Raw genomic sequence first — 10130 nt, forward strand, 5'->3', positions numbered from 1 at the left:
TCCCCTCCCTCTGGAAACACGGACTGCCCCTGCACCCAATTGGCCTCAAATCCCAGGTCAAATGAAGCAGCCAGAGAAGAAGTGGAAGGAAGCCAACGGCGGCTGGCCCATCTACAACACCACCACAGGATCGGCCCCTGCCCACAGCCCAGGCTGGCCCAGCTCCCCAGGCTGGTTCCCGCGAGCCCCTCCCTGCCTGGTCCTGTGCGCAGGGGGGGCCACGGGCATCGTTAAGTGGCTGTGACCCCCTCCTACAGCCTGTTTGCCATCCTGGCAGATGGGTTGGGCTGTCTCAGGGTCCCTTGCCTTCACTGGATCTCTGGGAACATGTGTCTGGGTGCCTGCACCTCCGTATAATCAGAGCTGGCTCTGGCCAAACCCCGTGCCGGGTTCTGGCTTTTCCAGGGTACCGGGTCACCAAAAGGCCTCCACATCTCTCTGCACTGACCATCGGCCTCTCCCACAACCATGCACCACAAATATTCACTGAGCCCTGATTGTGTGGCGGGGTAGGCCTGAGACTTACGCTTGTCCAGGGGCCACATGCTCACACCTGTGCCCCGTGTGCACACACAGGTACACAAGGGTGTGCTGCATATCTGTGTACTCGGAAGGTCAGGCTAATTGCTTCTCAGTCTTTTGGCTAAGATCAACTGTAGTATCTGTTCTTATCAGTTTATTTATTTATTTTTAAAAAGATTTTATTTATATATTCATGAGATTTTATTTATTTATTCACGAGAGACACAGAGAGAGGCAGAGGGAGAAGCAGGCTCCCTGCGAAGAACCCGATGGGGGACTTGATCCCAGGATCCCCAGATCATGACTGGAGCCAAAGGCATTAGCTCAACCACTGAGCCACACAGGTGCCCTGTTCTTATCAGTTTCATGGAGGGTCAGGAGCCTAGAGTCCTTGGTTGGGCCTGCTGATGAAGCTCTGGGCCCCTGGGGTTCCCCTAAGTGGTCAGGTCAGAGGGTGAGGGGCCCATGCTCCCAGCCTAGCCCCCTGCACCCTGTCAGTTGCTCCTTTGTGGGCTTTTGCCTGCCAGGCCCCGTTCCCCCCTTCAAAGTCTGGGCCCCACAGTTGTAGTCCATAACTAGAGTGGGGTATGGGAGTGGGAGCTGCACCGCAAAGTAGACCTAGACTCCAGCGACACTGTGAGGCCCCAGCACTGAGAGCCCCCATCTGGTGGCCTGCAACCCCAGCCCCTCCAGGGACTCCAAAGAGGGAAAGGACAGCCCTTCCAAGGCGGCACAGGGTGGGCAGAGTGGGGTCACTCCTGGCAACCCCAACCCCAACACTTCCCAGCCAGCCATCACAGCCTGCCAGCACCCCGTCTCCCTCCACTGAGTCCTGTGTGCTCCATGTGGGCCATAACTCCCAAGTGACTGGAAGCCCTGGGTTGGGGGAGGTTTATAAAACCCACAGAGCCCCTCAGAGACCTCCTAGGGCTGTCCTATCCAGTCTGACCTACCTGGGTACCCCAGGTCAGCCTCAGAAGTTTCTGGCAAAAAAAAAAAAAGTTTCTGGCAAGTTCCCTTGGTCCTGACACCCGCCCCCTAGAGCTCCCCATGGCTGCAGAGCCTGGAGCGCCAGGGCCTCCCCTCTTTAGACCATCAGGGCTCACCGCAGGGCCACAGATTGCTCCTCTGAGTGAGAAGTGCTGAGAGGGAGCCCCCTGTGTCTAAACTCCAGCCAGCCGTTTCTGCCCCCGCCCCCCTGCCGTCTGCTACCTGGTACCAGCCCCACCACATACCCCTGTGGCCCCTGCCTGGCTCCTGCCCCATGTGAGGATGTCTTGACTTCTGAGCTCCGGCTGTCAGGGGGCTTTGCGCTGGGAGGGGGCCTTCCTGCACTCAAGTTCTTCTCCTTCATGGAAGGCAGGTAGGCACAGATAGGGGATGTCCCTTGGGTCTCCCCTCTGGAATGGTCCCAAGACTCCCCTCCCCCCTCCCGCCACTCCTGTGCCCCCCTGGCGCGGAGCCCAGCAGCCCGCGGAGCTCATTAGAGCAGCGGCAGCCCTGCCGAGCTCGCTTTAATTGGGGCCGGCAGGACGTGAGAACCTGGGGACCCTGTGCCCGGGCCGTGGGGGAGGGGGCACCTTCCAGAGCCGCCCGCAGCGGGCCCAGATTATCTCGGCTCAGTGGGCCCAGCGAGTGGTAATTAAAGCTGCCCGCCTGGACTGCAGTGACAGAGGGAGGCTCCGGTGCCCACCCTGGCCAGAACTGCCGTGTGTACCCTGTGCCCATGAGTCCCAGGTGGCCACCTGGTACGCCCTAGCCCACCTCCCATCTTGCCTGCTGCAGTACCCAGGGCAGTCACTGAATGCCAGGGTCTGAATGCTAGGTGACACGGTCCTGGAGGACCGTGGTGGGAGGGTGGTATGTGAAGGAAGGCTCACGAATAGGGGTATGGGTATGCCAGCCATTCTAGGACCTTGTGGGGACCCCAGAGGCCTGCTGCTACTCGGGAGCTGCCTAAAGCCCTGGCTAGGTGGTAGGACACTGGACCCTAACAGAGGGGCAGCCCCCTTCAGCAGGCATGGGCTGAGCCCATGGGAGCATCCACTGGGTCAGGCCACTGGACACTTGAGGCCCTTTGTGGCTCCTGACTTAATCTGGTTTCCCGGAGGCTTCACCTTGGGGTCTTGCAGCCGGGAGGGCTGGATCATGGGGGCCACACTGGCCCACAGAAGGGTGCAGGTGACAATGCAGGGGGCATTGCCTTGCTTCCAGAAGCTGCAAAGGGCCTTGGGGCAGGGGGCATGGTGTGGCCTGGCCAAGGGGGTTAGGTGGACAGGCTGAGTGAGAGGCTGGGGCCCGACCAGGGCAAGCACACAGTGGAGGGTGGTGCAGGAGGCCTTGAGGCCTGGCTCCTGGCATCTGCTGTTGATGGGACGTGGAGGGAGAAGGGGTCCTCTGCTGCTCATAGGCCTGTGGTGGGGCCCTCAGCCGGTCACCCCCATGCCAACCCTGTCATTAGTTGATCGGGTTTCCCGATGCAAACCCCAGGCTCCATGCGGTTTCTCCAGAGTCATAGGATCTGGCCTGGCCTGTCCTTGTCCCGACTAGGCGGGTGGAGGCCTCTGGGCAGGGGAGGGTCTAGATCTGCCCCTCTTCTGCCTTTCCAGAGGCAAAGGGGTGAGAGGCAGTCATGACCTCCTGAAGCCAGCAACAGCAGGACTCCTAGCCTTATGATCCCAGTGGGGCCCAGGACCCAGGGAGCCTCTGTTCTGGGGCCCTACAGCCAAGGGCTCTCCAATAAGGCCTGGAGGCCCCACGCTGTATGTGGTGGGCCTTGAGTTTGGGGTGAGGGGTGGGGTGGGGAGTAGGGGGTAGGGGGAAGTGGTATACTGAGGCAGCAGAGCTGTGGACCCACAGGCAAGGCAGCCTGTCTTTCTTTAGGCAAGATCCCAGGAGCAGATGGGGCAGCCCTGGGGGCCTACAGGCCCTGAGTCCTTCCTGGGGGCTGGGGGCAGGGTTGGCCACATGGGTGCCTGTCCACCGGGTACTATGCCCCCACCCCCCACAACACCCTCCCTGTGTGGGAAGCAGGCCTGTGGAGGAGGGGAGCTGTCAATGTTTTACCACTAAACTTGAGAGGCCATCATGACTCCAGGGTGGTAGTAAGAGTGAGGCCCACAGGCTCCTGGGTCTGGTTTGGCCACATTTTTTCTCTCAGGAGACAGGCCTGTTGCTTCCTCTGGAGAAGATATTTACTCTTCCCAGGGTGGGGGCGCTGCTGTGGTGCACATGCATGTATGTGCATGTATGTGCGTGTGTGCACATGTGGGGCCCGGTGCACTGTCTGGGTGGCAGGTGGGTTTGTGCAGGAAAGGAGGCCCAGTCCAGGACCTGCTCACGCTGGGCAGATGCTGAGCCCCGCCCTCCCCCAAGAAGGATGTGGCTGCTGAGAGTGAGAAAGGGGACCCTTGGGTGTAGAATTTGGCACTATGACCTTCCCCACCCAGGACTTCAGTCTCCCTGTTCCATCTGTGTCAGGTGTCTGGGACACCGTGGACCAGCCACTGTGTCACCCCAAGTCTAGCGGGGGACAGTCTTCTAACATCTGTAGTCTCCTCTCTGGCCCCCCTGGGAGTCACTGGCCCCACAGCCCCAGAATTACTTTGAGAGAAAAGGGTGAGCCTCTTGCAGGGTGCTGGGGGAGGGATGCTAAACCACTGAGGTAATCTTAGAGCCCAGGGCTCCAGGAGAAGAAAGTTTTGGAGACCCAGAGGTCTGGAGCTCAGTTTAGGAGAATTCAGGCAGGCTGCCGGGAGGAAGAGATGCTCAATTTAGCGAGAAGGTTAGAAGCAAGGGCATGAGGGGGTTTTGGAGCAGCCAGGCCCTATAGTTCTAGGGGCGCTGCTTGGAGGTTGAGGGACCGAGCACCAGGCCACCCCAGAAGCTGTGGGGACAGGGGTCCCGGGGGCAGGGCCTGCCCCGCAGGTTGGGCGTCCAGGCCCACGCTGCCCTGGCCTGGCACGCGGGCCTCCCGGGCCTCCCCTTGGCTGGGCTGCAAGCTCGGCCGACGCCCGGTCCGAGCCCGACGCCCTCGGGGGAGGGGGCTCCCCCCCACCCCACCCCGCCCGCGGTCCGGCCTGTGCGGGGCGGGACCGGCGGAAGGGGCGCCCCGGGCGCCGCTCAAAGGGCCGCTAATGTGCGCTAATCCCGGCCTTTCAGGCGGCCGGCCGGGCTGTTGGCCCAACAACCCGCGTCTGAAAGGGGAGCGCGGGGCGCGGGGGGCCACTGCCCCCGGCCGCCACGCCCCCGACCCCGGCGGCCCCCCGCCCCCGGGACCCGGAGCCCGCGCGACCCGGCGCAGGTGCGCGGGCGCAGGCCGGCCCGCTGGGGAGACTGAGGCCCGGGGGCGGAGCCGGGGGGATGGGGTGGGGGTCCAGCTCCCCCTCCCGGGCGGAGTCGGGGCCGGCGGGGCGGGGAGGGCTGGCTGGGCCGCCCCCTCCGGCTGCGCGGCGGTTCCCAGGCCTGGGAGGGGCGCGGGGGCCCTCACGTCGCAGACGGGCTGGGCCCCTCCGGAGCGTGACCCCGGCTTTCAGCGCGCCTCTGGCCCGGCCCCAGCGCCTCGTTAGGGATTTAATTAAGGAGCCGCCAGGGATTTGCATAATCTCTGAGCGGGGCTGGGAAGCCCCGGGCTGGAGGGTGGGCAGGGGAGGAGCTGGCGGCTGGGCTTTGGGCTGGGGTCTCCCGGGGCGGGTACAGAGGGTCCCTAAGGAGGCCAGGGGGCAGGCTGGAGGCAGGAAGGACCCCTTTGTGTCAAAACCGGCCCTGGAATTCCCCATCGGATCCGAGGGTCCCTCCCCCACCCCAGCTGACTGAGCCCGTGGACTCAGCTGGCCTGGGGCCCTAGGAACCGGGAAGGGCTCCCCAGGAGGGCCCCCCCTGTCCCTGTCCCTGGGCACCACCCCCCGCAGGCAAACAGTGAACGCAAACATTCCAGCCCGGGTGGCCCTGGGGAGCAACAGGCCCCGCCCCGCCGGCAGGTCCCTCGTGGCAGCTGGGGTCAGGCCCGTAGGGGTTCCCAGCCCGGGGGAGTGATGTCCAGGGCTGCCCGCTCTCCCAGGGCAGCCATGTCCTTCCCAGGAGGTCCTGGCTTGAAGAACACAGGGACCCAGATCTGCACCCCAGTTCTGGCTGGAGCTTCCCTGTGGCCCCGGGAGCTGTGATGGTGGCCCCAGGATAGAAGTTAAAAAGAGGCCTTTTTCTTGGGGACTTGGCCTCCATGAGGCCATCCATGAGGCCCACACTGCAGGCAGCCTGGCTTCACATTCTCAGTCTCTGTCCCTACTGGCAGTACAGATGGGGACACTGAGGCACTGGTACATCCTGCCCCCACTGCCCGCTGGCATCTCTGACAGGGCAAGGACATGACCATGTGGCCTTGGGAAAGTGGCCAGGGCTCAGCCAGGAGGTCCTTTCGGCCACTGCCGCAACACCGGCAGCCCCCCTCCAGTGCCTGGCACCCGTCTGCCCTGCGGGCATTCCCACAGCCTTCAAAGGGCACTGTGGGGGCCCAAACAGGGCAGGGCTGAGGCAGGGCCTTTCATCTCCGGGGTGGCAGGCTGGGAGCGGGATGATTCCAGGGGGCACAGCCACCTCCCAGGCCCTTCCCCCTGGCACCCCCTGGCAGGACCTGGCACCATCACCCAGCCTGGGTGCTGCTCCAGACATCAAGAAGGAGCCCCAGGGAAGGCTGCGGGGGAGACAGGAGGCTTGGGGCTGGTAGCACCCCATTCAGGCTGAGTCCAAGGGCCTGGAATCATCCTTCCCCATGATTGACCCAGACCTCTGCCCCTGCCTGGCCCTGCCACCTGCACCCATGTGCCACTCTGCATCTGGAGAGGCAAAGCCAAAGTGCCTGCTCTACCCCTGAGGCGAGAGTCCCTGGTGCCCCTTGCCTGGTAGCCCTCGTTTCCTGCCTCCCCCACAGGTCCATGTTCTCCAGCCACTGGACCACCAGGTGCCCCATGCTTGAGGCCACTAAGGCCTGGCTCCTTCTTATTATTCAGGTCTCAATCCAAGAGGGCCCTCCTCCCTGTGCCGGCCCTGCCTGGGTCCTTGAACTCCTGTCGCTGGATCCAAGTATCAGGTCTTTAACATATACTGTGATCTGTCTCAGTGGGAGGCCAGCCCCACCCCGTGCAGGTCATGTTCTCAGGACCTTGCACCTGAATTGGAGGGGATGGTATCAGCCATCTGTGACCCCTGGTGCAAACAGGGAGTATAGAGTGCGGGCACCTAGCCAAAGCCAGAGCATGGGGGGGTGCAGGCAGAGGGGCTCTGAAGCCCGGAGGGAATCTCCACCCTAGCCGCTGGCCCCATTTTCAGGGGAGGTGTCTGGAAAGTCCACAGGCCAAAGCCCATTGCGCCTTCAGCAGAGCAGCCAGATGACCCTGTGCCCCAAACAAGCCCTTGCTTGTCTGATTTGGTGTGTGAGGTCTTACTACTGGGTTCCTACCCTGCTAGGGACCCAGATGCAGGAGGTCACCTCAGCCCAGTCCTCTGGGCTCTGCAGTGGTGTAGAGAGGAGGGAGAGAGGACCTCAGGCTGTACCTCCACTGTGGTTCAGGGGCTGGGGTGCTTTGGGGAGGCCCTGGAGGAGGCCGTGTGCACAGAGGTGCTGGGCAGAGGGTGTCGCTCAGGAGGGTCCCTACTGGGGCGAGGCTCGGGGGCTGGGCTGAGGGCCACCAGGGCTTCCTTTGGGGGTCGATGTGTGGCAAGAAAGTACACTTACAGACCCCTGAATTTCTGCCCACTGTCCATGCCAAGGCCTGTGTGTGGTACCCTCCAGCCCTCCAGCCATGGGAGGGATACAGATAAGGCCCCTGGTTTCACATTCATTTCCACTTGATTTGTCTCAATACTGTCCTGGGCATTTCTGAAGCCTCCAGTCCCCTCCCCTCCCACTGCACAGCCTTTGGGGTGGGGGGGCTGTGACTGAGGGCTGGCCTGGGGCTCCGGCCTCCACTGCAGGGTGCCACTGTTCTGAGAAGCCCTGACCCCCTCCCCTTCTCTGGCCCCCACCCCTCCCCCAAACCCCCAGCCCAGAACAGGCCTGGGTCTTCATACCAACCCCTCTGTTCCTCACACCCACCCCTCTGTTCCCCAGGCGGCCCATCGCCAGGCCCAGACAGGGACAGAGGTGTTGCACCCGGGAGCCGGCTAGGGGGTGCATAGGGGCCCCAGCGTTGTGGAGGGGGGGGACCCGGGTGGGGCCACCCAGAAAGCCCGTGGCTCTGGCCATCGGGTCCCTGAAGCTGGAGCTGGGCCCTCCCGACGGTGTGGGGGGGTCTCTTCTGAGGTCCTGGGGTGCAGCTAGAGTCCTGTGCCTGCCCGGTGCCCAGCCTTGCCATTGGCGCCTCCCAGCCGGGCGGCCGCAACCCCGATGTTGCTTTAATAAAACAAAGTTTTTCTTTCGTGCACAGCCTCCAGCGGTGAAAGGGCCGATTTACGGACGCCCGCGCCCCCTCCCGCCGCCCCGCCTGCGCTGCGGTGGCGCTGGCCTCACCGGGTAATTTATAGCTTCAACTTCGGGCACTCGCGCTGGGCCAGGCAGCAGCATGACTGGGGCCATTTATCCAGGGGCCCCCCCCCAGGCCGCGGAGGACGGCCTCTCCCCGCCACTCACAGGCGCCATTCACGCCCGGCCGCCCGTTCCCGCCCAGGCCACGTTCCTTATTAAGACTTTTGGAAACTCTGTAGAAGCCATGGGTGAAAACAAGCTGGGCTGTTTGCACGGTGGCCACCGCCCCCAGGTCACCGGCCCAGTCCGCAGGTGAGCAGCGGGGGAGGCCACTGCTTGCAGCTCCCTGTCTCCCTCTCTGCTTGGCAGATGTGGTGTCCTCTGGGAAGCACAGCTCACAGGGCCGTGGAGGCAGGCGAGTCACAGTAACATCATCCCGTTTGGAGGTTCCCGGGTTGGTGACCTGCTTGCCCGAGGCCAGGAAATGGCTTCCTTTGGGGGGTGCTCACTGGTGGCCCTCCCAGGATCCCCACCCCAAGAAGGAAGGTATCCATCACAGGGGTCGGGGGTCTCAAGCCCATCTGAAGCTCAGAGTCCCAAGGGTGAGTGTGGTATGTGGACAGAGCTCAGGGCTCCCCAGGGAGGATCTGCACTGTGACCCCTTGGGGCGGGTGGCGGGTAGAGGGGTACTGCTGTGATCATGAACACACAGTGCGTGCCTCAGCATCAGCACCTGCCTCACACCCCACCCTGGTGATGCTCCTGGGCCCAGGCCTGGATCTGGACTGGCACACATAGGCCCATGGGCACACACTCATGACACATGCACCAAGGGACAACCATAAACATATGAATATGCCACCTACTCAGGGTCTGCACGTGGACCCAGCCCACGGGCATCTTGACTGGGGGTCCTGAACTCAACAGGGTCGTGCCTTGCTCCTGATTCTCAGTCACTGCCCAGCTTGAGCACTGGCAGCTCTGCACCGGACTGGCTCCCAGGCCAGATCCCTGAGTCCTTCTTGAGTCTATCTACCTTCCACCCACCTGGGCACCCCACTGGATCTTGGCCTCCCCCCTGGCTGGCCTCCCCCACATTCTCTGGACCACCCCAGGAGCCCCTCCCTGGTCTCCCTGTGTTTGCCTGGCCTCACAGTACGTTCAGTGGAGCGGTCCTGGGGAGGTGTGGGTGGTGAGTTGTCTGCCGGGACTCAGGTCCAGGAGCAGGGGTGACCCTGTGGATTATCCTGTGGAGGCACCCTATCCTGAGCTGCCTGTTCCCCCCCCCTGCCCCCAGCCCAGTGCATGCTGCTGATGCAGGATAGGCTGGGTGGGTGCTGAAGGCAGTGTCTGGTGGTGGGCTAGTGCCGCGGAAGCTGGTCCTCCTCCACAGGCATCTGGCACTGGGGCGAGGTGAGCCCTGTCTGTTGCTCCCGGGATGCCTCCTCCCACTGCTGACGCCCAGGAACAGCCCAGGCCTGCTGGCCTCCCTGGGGGCTGCTCACTCGTGCCCCTGCCCTTGGAGCTCCTTGGAGATTGTCCAGTTTGGCTTGGACTGCAATCTTCTATGTGTCGCTCTACTTCTGCACCAGGTCCCTGGACACCTGGCCCTCCAGAAGAAGGAGGCTCCGGGGCACCCAGGAGCTCGCCAAGGCCACAGTGGATGATGGGCCTTGCATGCTGCGCCCGGAGGCTGTGTGGGAGGCACTTTGGGTGGCACTTTGGGTGTGAGGGCATGGCCATGGGCAGCGGGGCAGTGGGCAATGGGCTGGGGGCATCCTTCTGCTCAGGGCCTGAATGAGGACATGAGCAGGTGGCTGTCACCTCCACCATCTCTGCCCCAGCTCTGTGGCCCACAGGGGCTCCACCTTCCTTCCCTTTGTGAGTGGGAGCTCTGCAAAGGTGACACTCCACCGGAGTGCAGCTCCTTGTCCCAGGTCAGGATGCCAGAAACTTGCGAGCCCAGAGGGGAAGTGATGATAACCCAAGCCCTGGGTTGTGTCCTGCTGCTGCGCAGGGCCTCATCCCACCCAGTGCCTCTGGCAGGGGACCGGGGCACAGGTTGCCTGGGTGGGGGCACTGGCAACCCAGGTCTCAGGCCCTGTATCTTCGGAGATGAGATTTTTGGTTTGTTCCCCATCTTAAGGGG

General features: G+C 63.2%; 1 pseudogene; it reads left to right on the forward strand.

The window, feature by feature from the left end:
• Nucleotides 1-623: 623 nt before the first annotated feature.
• LOC121490306 lies at nucleotides 624-793 on the forward strand (annotated as a pseudogene).
• Nucleotides 794-10130: the final 9337 nt, after the last annotated feature.

The sequence above is a fragment of the Vulpes lagopus genome, chromosome 4 (genome assembly GCF_018345385.1).
Source record: "Vulpes lagopus strain Blue_001 chromosome 4, ASM1834538v1, whole genome shotgun sequence".
Classification (NCBI taxonomy): Eukaryota; Metazoa; Chordata; class Mammalia; order Carnivora; family Canidae; genus Vulpes; species Vulpes lagopus.